General features: G+C 48.3%; 1 long non-coding RNA gene across 1 annotated transcript; it reads right to left on the reverse strand.

Moving 5' to 3' along the window:
* Positions 1-11,020: 11,020 nt before the first annotated feature.
* LOC135322243 (uncharacterized) lies at positions 11,021-13,732 on the reverse strand. Its single transcript, XR_010382576.1, has 3 exons — positions 13,475-13,732; positions 12,659-12,770; positions 11,021-12,593 (listed from the first exon to the last, which is right to left on the reverse strand). It is a non-coding gene; the product is annotated as an uncharacterized LOC135322243 (long non-coding RNA).
* Positions 13,733-17,118: the final 3,386 nt, after the last annotated feature.

The following is a 17,118-nucleotide window of genomic DNA, read 5'->3' on the forward strand; positions in this document are numbered from 1 at the left end:
CAGTGGTTCTCAAACTATATATATAGTGTGCATGAGAACCACCTGGGGGACTTGCGTCTCAAAACACAGATTAATGATTCTGTAGACCTGGGGTGGGTCCCCCAAATTTGCATTTCTGAAAAATTCTCAGTGGTGAGGAAGCACATTATGAGAGCCACTGCTATGATCTGGGGCTCTTTCGGCATCACAGTTTCCAAGGAATCGTAGGACCTATGAATGGGAAATTTGCACCAGGGATCAGTTAGATCAAGCTAATGTGCAGAATCAAGAAAATAGGCAGAAATCAAGTAAGGTCACAGGCCTCCTGACCACTAGCCTCATATTCTTACCATAGAAGGAGATGCTGCTCTGCCCCCCGAAGTGAGGAATGGTACAAGCCTGAGGGTCAGTCTCACCTGAGTTGTAAAATTTACCAGGCAAAAACCTCTGGTTCACATCGGCTTTTCCTTTATTGCGTAGTGTTGTTTGAATATTGGATTTTGTTCTGCATTAATTTCCTCTCTTAATCAGTCTCTGCCACTTTTGCCAGTTTTTGTATGGTGTTTGGAAAGCTGGACATTTGTCCGAATCTTAATTACCGTAGAGAAGTAAGCTGGAGTTCCGCTGCAGATAGCACGTTGGCCACAATGAATGTGATACTTCTAAATTTCAAGCATACAAATTAAGATGATCGTATTATTATAAGCACTGAAATGGATAATATAATAATTGTACTAATGAAATTGTTTTTGTGCATGATCCAGAAATAAATTACAGTTATGAAACTATAAATGTATCTTTATAGATCTTTTTGTTTTCCTATATATGTATTTAATCATTACAAAATATTAATTGAAAAAAAAGTGAATTTTTCTCTTATTTTGGTGAAGGTTGAATAGCTGTATGTAAACACCAGTTCTCTCCATTAGGAAAAACCTGTTGAAGCAATATTTTAATTGAAAGGCTGTTCTACTTTACAGAGCAGAATGTAATTTTTAATAAGTAAATATTTCTCTGGTTAAAGTGTATTTAAATTGCTGCATAGAAAAAAGGAAACTCAGGAGAAAGTCTCATTTTCTTTATGAAAATCAGTGTTTTGAAGGTTCAGTCCCTGAAATGTCACATTTCAGTTATTTTCCACTGTTAGTGATACTTACAAAGCACCTCTGCCGTCCTGTCCTGGGCTGACGCTGGCCAAAGGGGAGCCTGCCGTGGTGGTGCCCTCCTCTCCCTAGACCCTGCGCAGTGACCGAGGCCCGTGGCCTCTTACTCTCAGTGTCCCACCTCATAAGCCTTCCTTAAACCCAGGCTCTTGGACCTGCTGGCGCCCTCTGCCAAGTCTGATTACGTCCTCAGAGCTTGGCTGGTTGTTGGGGGCACTGAGTCACTAAACTTTTTTTTTTTCCGTTTGAGGTAGGTAAACATGCAGTGCCTAAATGGAAATGAGTGGCCCTCAGATGGTGGCATCTGAGGCATCATGCAGGCTGGTCAGCGTGGTATCTGGGAGCCTGCGACGCGGCTGACACTGGCGAGTACCGATGGCATCTCCGGGTATGTGCATTTGCGCCCCACATACTCACCCCTGTGAAGTGGAAGCAGGTTTGTAGTGCCCTTGTATTTGTAAACCCAGACAGCTTCAAGGGGCTGAAGAGATTTGGCTCCAAATATTTAGAAAGATTTATCTTTATAATACCAAATGTCTTATGCTGTCCATCTCAAAGACGCTGCCAGACTGCCAGGAAAAGATGAGGTGAGCAGTAGGAAAAATCTGGTCAAGTAATTATGATGCTGATCTCCCAAACATTTTAATGCACTTTTAAGCCACATGAAGATCTGTGATAAATGGCAAATATGAAGAAATAATAAAAGGTAAAGATGCTCATTATGGACAAAATAGAAGAGTCTAGAGTTTAATAAGTCAGCGCCTTTGAAAACAGATTGACTGCTCTGTAAGCGTTTTTCTCTAGCTGAAGGTGTAATTAAGTAGGGGATTTTAAGGCTGAAAATTTATTTTCATGTTCAGTAAAGTAGTAAAGTCGGGTTATGTACACTATTTACAATGTCATGACTTTTAAAAAAATTACTTACACCTTCCTATTCTTCATGTTGTCAGTGTGATTGTTTTTTCTCCTGTTTATCTGCTATCAATTCTTAGAAATGTTTGACATGTCATGTTTTCTTTTTCTTTCAGAATGTGGGCGCTTGAAACAGAGTGAATGAATTGGGTACTTTTATATAAAAAGATAAATTTCAGAATCTAAAAATTTTAATTTTAAAGGATTATAATTTATATTTAAGATAGTAGAATGTCCAATGCATAAGTAACTTTGCCAACCTTTATGTCCCCCTCCTGAAGAGTTACCCAAGATGAAAAAAACAACAAAAACTAAACCACTGTGTGACCCAGATCACTCACAGGATGGAGGAGACACACTTCCAGTGTCCCCTTTGCCCCAGCCGGTGTTCGAGGTCTGTGTTCTGAGGTCGCCAACCTCAGGAGTGGAGCCCGTGACCTGAGCCAAGCCAGCCAGCTCGTTCCATCTGCTGACCACGAGGACTGGTTTGGGGCAGGCGCACCATCTCAGCCAGTACAAACAGAATGAAGGTCAGGACTTTCGAAGGCAGTGCTGGAACAAAGACCCTTACCTGGTAAAGGGATGTACCACTGGCAGCCGCCATGCAGCCCTGAGGGGAGAGGGCTCCTGCGACGGCCAGCCTTGGGGGAAACCGGGTCCTTCCCTCACTTGAGCCCCACCTCAAGCCGTATGTGAAGCCTTGGTTACATCAGTTACATGGGCCTATACGTAGCCTTCCAAGTTTAGGCTATTTCCGTTGAATTTCCTGTTACTGGAAAGGATCTGTCTGTTACACAGGAATGTACGTCTGGAACCTGTCTGAAAACCCAGCAATCATGAGTGTCCATCGCTGAGCGGGTGACTCCACCCGAAGCACCCGTCCTAGGAGAAGTTAGAGACACCCTGGGAAGGCAAAACCAGGAGATGCCCAGTGATACACATCGGACAAACTCATTTTTATTTCGTGTCTACCAACAGGGTTTACTGGGCCAGAAGTGAGCCATATTTTTGTCACTGCCTGCTCAAAACTCAGGGGGTTATTTCCTCCAGTGATGAGACCTGTTACTGGTTTGTTCAGAGATGACATTATCCCAAGAGCTGACTTTTCAGCATTTTGAGATCTCTGTAGTCATAGCGGAGGACACAGACATTATTAATACAGAAAGCAAGTGCCTCTTCGATGGTGCGTCCTTTTGACAAGGTGGACGCGGGGAGCAGGCTGACAGGGAACAGAGACCCCTTCTCTGAGTTACGTCCGTTAGACCAGTGAGCACCTATCATGGGATACAGTTTTAGTATTATCCAGTCACCAGTTTCAAAGCTATTTCCAACCAGCCACTGGTTGGAACTGCAGATCCCTGCCTTTCATCCACACGAGATTTATAGATATGCATTTCAACAGTTCTTTAAAGTTTAAGAAGTGCTTTTCTCAAAGTTGCCTCATCTGAGCATCACGGAAACACTATTAATGAACAGATACATCAGCATTTCATTTACTACATGGGGAGCTGGGGCTTAGAGAGGCCATATGACTTGCCTGGACATGCTGAGGTGTAACAGCGGGGGCTCACCCCGTGCGTCCTCTCACTGACCAGCCCCGGCAGCCCTGTGTCAGTAGTCTGATGACACTGGGGAAATGCACACCTGTTTTATCACCACGGACCACAGGGTCCTTAAGGAGGGCTGGCAGAGCTGCACCTGACAGTATCTAGCATGTGTGACACTCTCCCGGGGGCTTTCTGAAAACCATCATGCCGGGAACATTTTCTCTTTCTGCCCGTGGAACGATCCTCATAGTTTCCAAATCAGTTTTTTTATGGGTGTTAGGAGGAGGAAGGGGTTACATCTAACTTTTGTTTCTAACCATTTTATATATATATTTTTTAAAGGAAAGAGACCCTGGGTCTTTTTTATTTTATGTTCAACAAAATAGGTCGTGGTTTAGTACGAGCCTTCCTCTGTCTTTTCTGCTTTCTCTTCCGGCGGCTTTTCTGTCTGTGATGATGAGGGAAAAGAGATTTGTTTGTCTAGCACACCTACTTAAATTGCATTTTGTCTCAGACTGACTTACCTAAAGTGCATTTCTGTTCCACTTTCTTGAAAGAATTTATGTTTTTACTGGGAAGATAACTTATTCTGCAGTTTCATTATGACTGTAACTGACAGAGCCAACACCCACAAATACTTGTTTTTCTAGACTGAATTTTAGTTAGAAGAATATAGGCATTTTGTAATACAAAACAAGAGTGAGATGACCTAAACACTCCACCTTTGTATTCGTTTATGATTGAGTTATTGGCAAAATAAAGCGCATGGAGCCCAGCCCAGCTCATGGGCTGCAGGACGCAGACCCCCACCCGGCTGAGCCAGGCTACACCCGCCGAACCAAAGCCGGCCTGCAGACCGCTGGCGGCAAGACTGAGTCCTCGCGGTTGAAGGCCACCGCGGTCTGGCGCGGTCTGTCACGCCGCGTTGCCGGGGACGGTGCCCACACGGGCCAAGACTGGGACCTGGAGCCTCCTCGCCGCGTGAGGCTGAGGACTGATCGCCGAACTGCGTCAAGCGTCCTAAGTGGTGCTGTGCCCTGTTAGTGTTACTAACATCGCTGTCACTATCCATCTCACACTGAACTGGCCTCACCACCTCCCAGAACTGGAACTCTGAAGCCGTCTCAGTGGGACTGGGGAAGGAAATGTTGGGTTAGCATCTGTGGATTGACTAAATGGGACTGATGAGGAGGGAAAGAAAGAAAGGGGGTGGTGGGGGCGGAGAGGGAGAGGGAGGAGGAGGAAAGGCAGGACCTGGGGGCTCCCGTTGTCCGTACCGTCTCCCTTTTGGGGCCGAGGTCTGGGAAATCTGTGAGGCCGGCAGGCGCCGCCTTCCTGTCCCACCGGGAGACAGTGGGGCCGGACCCCCGTCCTCTCCAGCGGGGCCAGGCCCTGCTTGCCTGCTACTGGGGCGTGGGGTCCGGGACAGCACCCCCTGGGTGGGCTGCGGCTTCAGTGTCTGTGCTGAGGCGCTCAGAAAAGTGTGCCTGGTAGATGCGGATCAGAAGGAAGGAGAGAAAATGGGGGGCTGAGCCCTTGCTTTGTCTCCCTCACTTCCTGGGGTCGCCAGAGGGCCGTCTGCCCTGCTGTCCGTCCTTCCTGGGCCCGCAGTCCCCCCTGCACCTTGAACTGCCCGCTCCCCCTGCCGTCCCGCACCCTGAGTGAGGACATCCCGCCTCCCAGCGTCTCTTGTACCTTCAGGTGTCTCCACTTCAGTCGTGGCTATTGGCCGAATCCGGGCGGAGGAGGAGGAAGTTCTGGTTCTGTGAGTACGGGGTGGCTGCGGAAAGACCAGAACTCCAGCTCTGGGTGGGGCTCTCTCCTCCTCGAGTCGGAGAGACAGAAACACAGTGTCCTCCACCAGGACCGGCTGTTTCCTGGGGGCACCCCATCGGGTCCCTGTGAGGCTTGCACATTGCACCTGTCACAGTGACTTTGGCCATGTTCCCTGAGAAAAAAATCCCTGTCTTTACAAAAGATTCCCTTATCGACCAAGTTATTTGAACAAATGGTACCATTTTTACATAATGCTTCTCCTGGTCTAAAAATTTCTAGTTTATCTCCTGTTAAGAGGTATTGCATGAGTGATGTGTGGTGTGTGTGTGTTTGTGTGTGTGTGTGTATGTTGTGTGCTGTATATGTGTAAGTGGTGTGTGTGCTGGGGTATATGATTGTGTGATGTGTATGTGTATGTATAATAGGGCCATTATGCTGGATTGTCGGGATGTGGTGTGATCTGCATGTATGTGTGATGCGTGTGGTGAGTTGTGCCTATATGTGGTGGGTGTAGTGTGTGGTTGTATGGTGTATGTGTTGTGTGTGCTGAGGTGTATGTGCATGTGGTATGTTTGTATGTAGCGTGTGTGTATGTGGTGAGGGTGAGTGTACATGGTGTGTGTTGTGTATGTGGTGTGTGTGGTGGGGGAGTGGTGTGTATGTGTATGTGGGGAGTGTCTATGATGTGTGGATTGTATGTGCGGTGTGTGATTGTTTATGCTGTGGGTGTGTATGTGGTGTGGTGTGTGACTACAGGTATGTGGTGTGTGTGTAGTGTGGTGTGTGCGTGTGTGCTCACACCTGCCGATAGGGAGTGGAGAGGAAGAGGCTAAGCAGATGGGGACCCAGAGTTCTCACCCCTCCCTCTGGCTGAGGCTGAAAAGCACTACTTGTGTGTAATTTTACGTGTTGGGAATTTTGGGTAAGATTTTGCTTATTCTCTCTGAAACAACTTTGCGTGTCCCTGATCATCGTACGATACCCGCTGTGTGTGCACAGCCCTTAACTGCTGGGGCAGCAGCGTTCTCTGCTCTCCCCCCGCGAGAGGGTCCGATTTTATTCAGGACGGCCCATGCCCAGTCCCAGGGGCTCTGCTCTTGGAGAAGACTTTGCAAAAGGAGTGGTGTTTGAACGGAATGGCCAGTTTGGGTGTTCTTCCATGCATGTACACTTGTGCAAAGCAGTTTGGGGCTACAAGTCATTTGCAAATACCCTACCTCGTTACACTGTGCTCACAGCCCTATGAGTGGTATTCCTCACCCCCGTTTTGCAGCCAAGGAAGCCAAGCCTTGGCAGGTGGAAGTGACGGGTGCCGGCTATCCTGCCGTGCACGCCCGGCCGAGGCCACAGGCCACGCATCTGGTGGCCGGCCCAGTGCTTTCCCTGCCAGGGCAGAGGTGCTGCCACTCCAATACCCCTCACGTCAGAAGAGTGGAAAGGAAGTGAACTTGTATTAAAATTGCTTGGATCTCTGTCTATGCAAAGAAGAAATTAAACTAAAAAAACAAGTTAGTAAATGGGAGAGGAAGAAGAGTGTGGTTGGCAGGATTCTAGTGATGTCTCCCCCCACTCCCCTCCAAGGATTTCCATTCCCCGGTTATTCAGTCAAGCACTAATCTAGGTACTAGTGAAAGGATTTGCAGATGTAATTAAAGTAATCAACCAAATGACCTCAGAATAGGGACATTATGCTGGATTGTTGGGATGTGCAGAAGTAATCACACAAACCCTTAAAAGCAAGAGAGGAAAGCAGAGGACTCAGAAATGAGGCAGAAAGATGGGTCAGAGAGATCGGAAGCGCTGTCACTGGCTTTGGAGGTGGAGCCGGGAGGCTGTGAGCTGGGGGATGCCAGTGGCCTCTGGGAGCTGGGGGGGACCCTGGCCCCAAGCAAAGGAGTGGGGGCTTCAGTCCTCCACACGAAGGAATTCTGCCAACAACTTGAATGATCCTGGACGTGGGCCCGTGCCCTCCAAGCCTAGCTGGGTCCTGACCTCTGACTGGGAGAAACTGAGATAACACATTATGTTGTTTTAATCGACTACATTTGGAGTAATTTTAATCTGCTTAACGTGTAGCATCAGAAACCTAATCCAGGGGAGGGAAACAAGGAAAAGAAGAGGAGGGGAAGCAGACACAACCCACAGCCGTCCAGCTCCCATGGGCTGAGCTCTCAGTGTGTCTAACGAAGCCGCCCCTGGACCCCTTTGATGAAGAACACTGACCACCGCTCCTATTGCTGGAGCGAGACGTTTTCGTGTTTGGCATCAGCTTCAAGGTGCTGCTTTGGGTTGTTTGTGAACATGTGGAAAGTTTATTTTAATCCCCCTTTGAGTTAGTGGAGCACAAGGATGAGGGCAAGACACTTTCCTCATTTAGAAAAGTCAAATGGTGCCGAATGGTTAAATTTTAAGGCTCTCCATGTGATTGATCCTCAGTGTGGAACAATAGTTTGGTTTAAGTCTGGGGGAAAGAGATGGAAACATAGCAGATGAAATCATGAAACAGCCCAGTGCTGTCTTTTATGACTTCCGGGCGCTTGGACCCGGTTGGGCTTAAAAGCTCAGCCGGCTTTGGTGTCCGTGTTTGTGCGGGGCTATTTACAGCATACAGACGTTCTTCAGAGAGAACTGCACACGTCCGTAGTGCTCTCAGCCACAGAGTCTTACTTTCCTTGCTTTTTGAATCTACGACAATGTTGCATTTTGTTGGAGTGATCTTGGCCATTTTAACTTTTTAATATCAGAAAGGTGGCATTTTCCGGCTGTTTTTACTAACTGTGGTCATACCTGTGCCTTCAATGCATGCGGGATTACCAATGAACAATGTCTGCTGAGCCAATGGACCGAACAGGAAAGGTGAGCAGGGATGTTCAGGTGTCGGTGCACCCAGCGATGGGGAGCTACGGGAGCAGTTGTGGAAGGCTGCGCGCCGGATGCTGGTGGACCCAGCTGAGGGCACTAGGAGACTGCAGGAACTGGGCCATGAGGAGGACCCCACAGGGCCCTGTGGAGGACCCAGACCCAGGCCTCTGAAACAGCTGCCCCAGAGGGCACGAACCGCTCTCCCCTGTGAGCCAGCGCCAACCAACCGGGAGGTTTACAGCTGGACTAAACCTTCCCCCGAACTCTTAGCCCGAGAAGCAGAGGCAACCAACAGGAAGAGGGCACACTGGGACCCCACGAACTAAAGAAACACTTGCTTGTTTGCCTCTCCAAGCTCCTTACCCCCACACACTGGAGGAGTGAGGCCCTGAAGACCAGGGCTGACTTGGGGTTCAACCACCACCTCCTCAATCACACCCATAACAGTGGGAACCATCATCCTTGCTCAGCCCAACCGCTGCCTCTGATTCACAGAAAGAAGGCGGAGGGCTGTGTTACTTGCATGGGAAGAACACGGCAAAGAGGACCCCCCTCCCGGCAGATTCAGCAGTGAGGCTAGGGCTGCCGGATTCGCAAACAAAAAGAGAGGATGCCCAGTTAACCTTGAATGTCAGATAAACAGCAGCGTGATACTTGGGGAATTCTTGCACTAAGAACTTATTCATTGTTTATCTGAAGCTCCAGGTTGACTGGGCGTCCTGTGCACAACCTGGTGACCCTCAATGGGACTCGTTTTCACAGTCTGCACCCACTTCCCCAGGAGCAGGCAAAGCGCTAAGTCTTTGGAGGGGGGAAAAGCCCAGCAGGGGACACCCCAGTCTCTCTGTGTTTATACAGGTCGAGTGTGAGGCATGAGGTGTAACCCCGATGTAGCAGCTTGGGGCACAGACCCAGGAGTGATGTCTTCCTGTAATATTGACAATGAGCCACCATCACCCGCTGGCCCACCTTACAGAATGTCCAGGACCCCCTTTCTTGGGGTTTCCCTGCCACCTGGGGTTTGTTCTGTTTAAAGGGATCAATTCTGTTTCCAAATGTCAGGACTTTCCCACCCCAGCCCTGTGCTCAGATCCTGGCAGCCTCTGGGGGTCTCTGAGGGAAGCCACTTACGCACTTGGCTGAAGATTCTGCCGGGTTTGCTCAGGGCAACTGGTTCAGGAGGACTGCCCCGCCAGCTTGGCTTGAGCCGGGCTTGTCAGTTGAACGCCTGTTTCTGACAAGCTCGTGTTCCTGTCCTGCCAGCTACCATGGCTAGAATGTTCTAGTCCGACCAAGAGGCTCTAGTATTGTGAGCTTCAAAGACTCAGGTCCGCTCCCCATCCCTGGGCTCCCAGGAGGTGTTCTGGCTCCACAGCAAGTGTCTTCACGTCTGTCCAGCAGCCTGTTCTGTCGAAAGTGGTTAGAGAGGGAGAGGCCTTTGTTAAGGTCTGGGGCCAAGAAGGTCTCCTGCCTCACCTTTAATGATCCAGGACTCTTTCTTGAACAAAGACTCAAGACTCTTTCTTGAGCAAAATGTGCCACACCCGTCCAGCAGAAAAGCAGTTAGAAATTTTAAGACGGCATAAAATTCTTCCTGATCAGACATCAACAGATGAATGGATAAAGAAGATGTAGTGTATTTATACAATGGAATATTACTCAGCCGTACAAAAGAATGAAATAATACTGTTTGCAGCAACATGGATGGACCTAGAGATTATCATACTAAGTGAAGTAAGTCAGAAAGAGAAAGACAAATGTCATATGCTATCACTTATATGTGGAATCTAAAAACTAATACAAATGAACTTACTTACAAAACAGAAAGAGATTCACAGACATAGAAGACAAACTTACGGTTAACAAAGGGAAAAGAGGAGGGTGGAGGGATAAATTAGGAGTTTGGGATCAACAGATACACACTACTACATATGAAATAGATAAACAACAGAGACCTACTATATAGCACAGGGAACTATATTCAATATCTTATAATAACATATAATGGAAACAAATCTGAAAAAGAATATATGTATGTATAACTGAATTGCTTTGCTATACACCTGAAACCAACACACTGTAAATCAACTTCAATAAAAATTTAAAAAAATTTTTAAATTCTTTCTGATCAGGCTCTTGCCTGAGCTACACAAATGGGAGAGAGAAAATGGGGCTTCCTGCCGAGTTTTGGTCAATTTGATCACCTCACAGGGTTGTTTGAAGGAGACTTAGCAGCCGGTTGTTTGAAGGCTGAACTAGGTTAGTGCAGCCTATGTGCGTGCGTGCAGGTGTGTGAGTGTTCAGTGTAAGTCCGAGTCTCTGGGTCCCCTTGGCCACTGGAACAGCCTGTCCGCATATCTTGTGTCACAAAGCATTTCTTTCAAGTGGTAAACAACACACACAATCCACATTGTGTTTGAAGGAGACAATAGTACAAAGGGTTTGCCAGGCTATTTTTAACACTGAAATCTGGAAGGAAAATGATGTCACATGCTGGGGAAAGTGTCCAGATAGTCCAACAGACCACAGCCAAAGAATTCTGGTTTGTATCTGTTTCTCTCAGAGTTGAGATCATTCAAAAAGGTGAGTTTTAAACTCTTCATTCCAAAAAGCTTTGCAGCTTGACCAGGGCCTGGAGCAGAGTTCTCTCCTGCAGTTTGTCAAACAGACATGAAGGTTCCCACAAGCCAGCGGCCTAGATGGGAGTGAGTGAGCTGGTGGCCGGGGAGGAGGGGTCTTCTGATAGCAGATGGACTTCACACTGCAGAGGAGCAGAAGCCCAGCCCCATGAAAGTGAGGAGAGAGAAAAAAAAAAAAAAAAAAAAGGTGATCCTATTGGGATTACCTGCCTCTGCTGTGTGACCTTGGACAAATTACTGAACCTCTCTGATTTTCGATTATCTCATTTGTTACATGGTAATACCTATCGCAGAAGACTGCTGTGGGCCCTAAGATAATGAGTGTTATGGTGCACGGCACATACTAGGTTAAATGAGTATTTGTTCCTGTCTCTCTTGTCCTTTGACATTGTTTTTTTCCTTTACCATGTTTGACTTACCCCCATTGTTTACTTAGGAACACCTGTTACCAAGGTCTCCCCAGCTTCTCTGGCCTATGGCCTTTGAGTGAGGAAGAGCACCCCAAAGAAATAAAGTCACAGGAGGTGTGGTGAAGGAGGAGGAATGGCATGACTGTGATTTGCTCTGTTCCCTTGGGAGCAGGAATCCATCTCTTCAGTAAATGGAGGCTTTATCTGCAGATGAGTGAGGTCCTGTGCTGACTGGGGACTGAGGAAGGTTCGCACTCCCCCCAGGACAGCCCTGGCCAGCTTTGGCATTTAGGTGCAAGACAATGGCTTCCCCATCATGGCCTGGGTGTCTCTGTTTATAACAGGAGCCTGGAGATAGTTGATTATCATTTTCAGGGACATGTGATGCTTTTATAGGAAACCCCCAGGCAGAAGGCAGGGAAACAGGCACCCATAGGAGAGACCCTGCTTTCAGAGCCTGGTGTGGGAATCCTGTGGCCCATTGCTGTCAGGGGAAGGGTGTTGGTCAGCTTTGGTGGGGGTGGATGGTAATTTCTTGGCTGTCATGCAAAATTTGGAGATGGACTCAGTTTCCTCCCCTCTTCCTCTCACTGTTCATTTAGCAACTATAGCCCAATGACTTCTCTTTGTGAAAGAAAGAGTCTCAAAAATATCCCATCTGGTGATCCTGGTGCCAGGTGACAGTTAGATCGGTTTATCCTTACAAGAAGGATGCCCTCTTATTACAAGAACGTGGCTCCTGTCTATTGCTGCTGTTTGTATCCAGACCCGCTTGCTTTGTCTGCTGGTCCAGCTTTAGTCTCGAGTCATTGATGGAGGGGTTGCGGGCAAGAGCACCAATGAACGAAGGCTAAGCAGGCTGGGGTGGACAAAGGGAGCTCAGGGGACCGGCATCTCACCTGGGCTTGTGTGGTTAGGCCAGCCTTTCTGGAGGAATTTATGACTAAGCTGTGACCTGCCGGATGAACTTCAGACTCTGAAGCCAGGGAAGAGAACTCTGAGCAGCAGGAAGAGAACGTACAAAAGTCTGGAGGGGGACAGGCGCAAGGTCTGGGAGAAGTTACAGGTGCTCAGTCTGGTCAGTGCAGAACGTGGAAAGAGGGAACGAGAAGACCGGAGAGGTCAGCAGAGGGAGGCCTGGGCTCAGGCATGGCTGTGCGGGCCGGAGGAAGATGCCTTCCCTGCGGGCACCGCACACAGAGCTCCCGCTCAGGACAGACGGGGATGCGCCCGCAGGTAGCTCCTACGGAAGCCGCTCTTGCGAGGAACGGTGAGGGCAGCTCTCTAGCGTCAGCAGTGAGATGCCTGCAAAAGAGTATCAGCCAAAGATGAGAAGAGAGTCGGGGGGGGGGGGTGTTACCTTCTCCTACCTTTATGCGGAAGGCGATCAGGGACGTGGATGGACCCTGCAGGAAAGCTGACGACCCCAGCGCCCTCCAGTCTCCAGGGTAGATGGTGGACCTGATCTCCTTAGTCCTTTTGCTATAAGAGCCCGAGAGAGGAAGGATGAGGAAGGGACAGAAAATGACCGCAGCAGGCACGCCCACCTCACCTCCCCGCAGCCTTCTTTCCCAGCTTCCTCCCTGGCTGAGCCCTGGTTTATTGGGGATGCGTGCGTGCGCGCGCGCGCATCCCAACTAAATGGGCCCAGTGAAAAAGCTACATTGCCCAGCCTTCCTTGCAGTGAGCAGTGTCCATGGAACACAGTCCTGGTCGAAGGGGCATCAGCAGAACCCACAGGGTGAGCCTTCTGGACAATTTGTAAGCGGGTGCAGATTCCTGTGGCCGGCTGTTTGCCCTTTGCCCCCTCCCCCCTCCCCCCCCGCCCCCTCCCCGCCCACGTGGGGATGCTGCCGGTCCGGGGACCGCACTTTGAGAACCACTGCTGAACTGTCCTAAGGAATGAGTTGGAAAATTCTGTGTGAGTGGTTGTCCATTCCTGCTGGTCCCCAGAGCAGCTGGAGGATGGGGGACGGGGGCGGGAAGGGGGCCAAACCGAATGATGGGAGTCGTGACCCGGGAGCTCAGAGGGAGTCGGGCGCCGCCACTGACTGCCGCCATTGGAATAAACAACTTGTGCCTTTTGTTCTTCAGGAACTGTGGGGACGTGACCAGCGAAGGGTGTCCTCCCGAACGCTCCCCGCCCCCAGCCGGGGCCCCATCCCCGCCGCCCAGCTGGTCCTCACCTGCCTGGAGTCTGCGGCCCCCGGGCTGCTCGAGTCGATTTGGATGCAGGCGTGTTTTCTCCGTCAGGACTCGGTTGTTACCAGACACAGTGTTTATTTTTCTTCGTAAAAAGATGCAAGCTGTGTGCCTCCAAATGCTGGAAGCTCAGAATATTCCGTTTGTTTGTGGAGAGACAGACTGGATGGCACACTTTCAGTCAAACTATGAAATGCAGCCTGGCAGCCAGGAGGGAGGAGGGGAGGATGACGCCGCAGGCTCTTTCTTCTTCCCGAGAAGCCTGAGGGCTGGGTGGCTGGGTTCGTTCTCTGGTCCCTGGAAGGGGGTCCTGGTTCCTGTGTTCCCCCAGGGCCTGTGACCAGGAAACTGGCAAGAACGATCATTCCCCTCCTTGGGGACAGGCAGGGTCGTGTGACAAGTGCTGTGCCCCACTGATTTACTCTGGGTCACCAGACATGGGTCCCTTTAGTTCCCAAATGGGTTTCCCCACTAATTACAAAAGAAATAAATGACCATTAAAAATTTTTCTGGAAACAAAGACCGAAGATAAAAAAAAAAAAAAGGTAAACGTATACCGTCTCCCTGTCTGTATCTGTCTGCCTGTCTCCACCTAACCTGCCTTTCTCAGCTGTGGACATCAGCCCGCAGGTTACCTCACAGAGATCGCTATCCTAAATTGCAGACCTCTGTCCTAAACTGTGACGGCTGAGCCTTAGTCTTTGTCCCCCGTGTGGCCATGTCAGACCCCGAGCGACAGATGGTTGGTTGGTGGCCAGCTGTTTTTTCTTTTATAAACTGTGCTACACTGAACATCCTTATGTGTACATCTTAGCCCTCTTTGTTTGCTTACTTGCTCAGGCTTAAATCTTAGCAGTGAAATTGCTGGGGAAATGCTTTTGACGAACATTCCTGACCTGCTTTCCCCGAAGTCTGTGCAAAGGACACACGACCCCACAGAGAAGGAGCCTCACATCCCCACCGTCACCCCAGAGCACACTTTTTGGGGTCACTTTCTGGGTTAATCTTCTCTTAGAATTCTGATAGCATATCTTGACATGGGAAATCTTCGGGTCATAAAGATTTAAATTTTTTCTCCTTGTTATAAATAGTAGTTATAATAAATATTTTATAGCAGCAATAATAACAATATGTGTTTGTTTCCTTATTTCAACTTTTTGTTATGAAAATGTTCGAAGTGAGCAACAAGTTGGAATAATAGTGAAATGAACACCCACATAGCCTCCATGTAGATTCAGTGATTTCCGTTTTGCTCTATATGATTTCTCTGTCTCTATGAGTGTGTATTTCTGTTTTCCTAAACCACAGGGCTGCCATCACACCTGAGAAAATCACCGATCATTTCATAATGTCATCTAATATCTAGTCCACATTCAAACTAACCCAGCTTATGCAAAGTATTATTTTAGTGTAGCAACTTCTATATAATATGTAGAGATAATATTCAGGGCTCTCAGTCCTGGCCTGTGCATCGCAGTCAGCTGGGACTGTTTTTAATAGGTGCTGCGGCTTGAATTTGAAATTCTTCAAGGAATTTTGAGGAATGGGGGTAGGGGGTGGGATTTTTTTGTTTGTTTAATTGGAAGTTTTCCTGCAAGTTAGCAAATTTACCCTGGTGCAGGGATGGTGGCAGGGCAGAAAGAAGAAACATGGTCCCTAAGGGGAGACAGTGACTGCCCCTGTGGTCCAGCTGCTGCAGTTAACCCAGCACAGAGAAAATAGCAATGAACTAACAAAATTGGAGGGGATGTGATTTTACTGTTGGAGGCTGGAGTCCCCTCAGGCCCCTGACAATGCCTCATTGTTTGTGCAACGTTGTTGCGTGTCCCCGGATTGAGGCGCTGGGTGTGCTGACTGCCCGGGGTCTGCTCCCTGTGCTCTGTCGCCCTGTGGGGAAAAGACAAAACAGGTTTAGTCTGCGGTTCCCCGAATCTCTCACCACCAGGAGAGTCCACGTCACTGAGAACTCGGATCCACCGTGGTTTTCAACAGCGACGCTTAATGAACTGGAGCCTGAGAAACAGGCAATAAACTTTCTGGCCTGCTTAACCAAATACCGTCTCTCTTGTCCTGACGGCAATAATGTGTTTTATTGCCCCACTTTTTATTAGCTCCCAGCTAAAGGCCTCGCACGCTACACAAGTCCCGGCGGCTTTCTTTCTGGGAACAGTGGAAATCTCAGTTTCACATTGGCCTTCCGAGCATCTTAGATGTCCTCCAACGCTTTTCCGAGGGAAGACTGGAACCATCCGAAAATGAGATCTCAGTAGCAGCCATGGTTTGCCATATTCCATCTTATAAATGCAATCTCTCTTCTTTTTGTATTTGTTGGATTTATACTAACTCGGCTTATGTAAACTGGCAGGGTATTTTTTAAATGAGATTGGTAATGCCGATGTAAAAAAGTTAAAATCCCCTTAAAATGGCGTAAAACCCATTAAAGTAGGGGCTGCATGGCAGGGATATTTCTGGGATGCATCTGAGAGTTGGATTTTGAGCTCTGTTTTCAGAGCGCGGCTTCCTTTTGAAACATCTTTGCACTCGGTTTGAAATCATCAGGACTTTGTTAGTTGGGGGCAAAAAATTTATATTTGCAGCTGCAGAGAGACAGAGAGATGGTCGGGCGTCAGGCTTCAGGCACATGGGGTTTCAGCCTCAGTGTAGTCATTTCTGAAGCCACTGAACCATTCTCAGGCTCAGTTTTCCTAAAATCCTCTTTATTTCTGACCTTGAACATCCCACCCCAGGTCTCAGACTGTCTCAGCACAAATGAGCTCTTCAAAACCAGGACATTGCAGTTTCACTGCATTTACTGGATGGTGAATACAGATTCCACACTCCCCTCACTCCCCACCCCTCTGCCCTAACTTAGGACTATAGTAAGTTTTATGTTTAACCAAAATTAGAAAGAAAGATTGTGAATAAATGGTATCTGTAAAATATATGTAACCATGGCCAGGCTATGAAAAAAAAACAAACTGCTGTTATTTCTCAAATCTTTCTGAAAATTGTTTACAGACAAATCCTAATTTTCCCATATTTGAAATATGTAAAAAAACTAAAGGATGGAAAATCTAAATGTTTTAGTGATCTCTCTAGACACCCAAAACTATTAGCATGTGAGTCATCTATTCATCCATCCACCCACCGACCTACCCATCCACCCATTCACACACTCACTCATCCATCTATCCATCCACCCACCCATCCATATATTCACCCATCGAACCACTGTTCCATCCATCCACTTGGTCATTATTTCTACTTTCTTTAAGCAGCCACTGTATTAACCATGTTTCTGGCATCCTGTAAATGTCATGCTTTAACGTCTGCCCTGCATGCAAATGTCAGACACACCTTGTTCTGGACAAACCGATGCTATGCCTGAATCACCTTGCTTTGGCATCCCATCTCCTTTGCTGCCTCCCACGTCCTGGGGAGGAGTCCTCCTCCCAGGGCTACCTTTCTAATTCCAAAGCAACTGATCCAGAGTCTACCCCCTAACTACCTCCCTTACTGGATTTTCACACTTGGGACCAATATCTATTGGCCTTATCACCCGAGGGCCAGATGCCAGGTGACTAGGAAGAGCCCTACACCCCAGAGTATTCTGGAATTATTCAAACGA

Source organism: Camelus dromedarius, chromosome 10, assembly GCF_036321535.1.
Source record: "Camelus dromedarius isolate mCamDro1 chromosome 10, mCamDro1.pat, whole genome shotgun sequence".
Taxonomy (NCBI): domain Eukaryota; kingdom Metazoa; phylum Chordata; class Mammalia; order Artiodactyla; family Camelidae; genus Camelus; species Camelus dromedarius.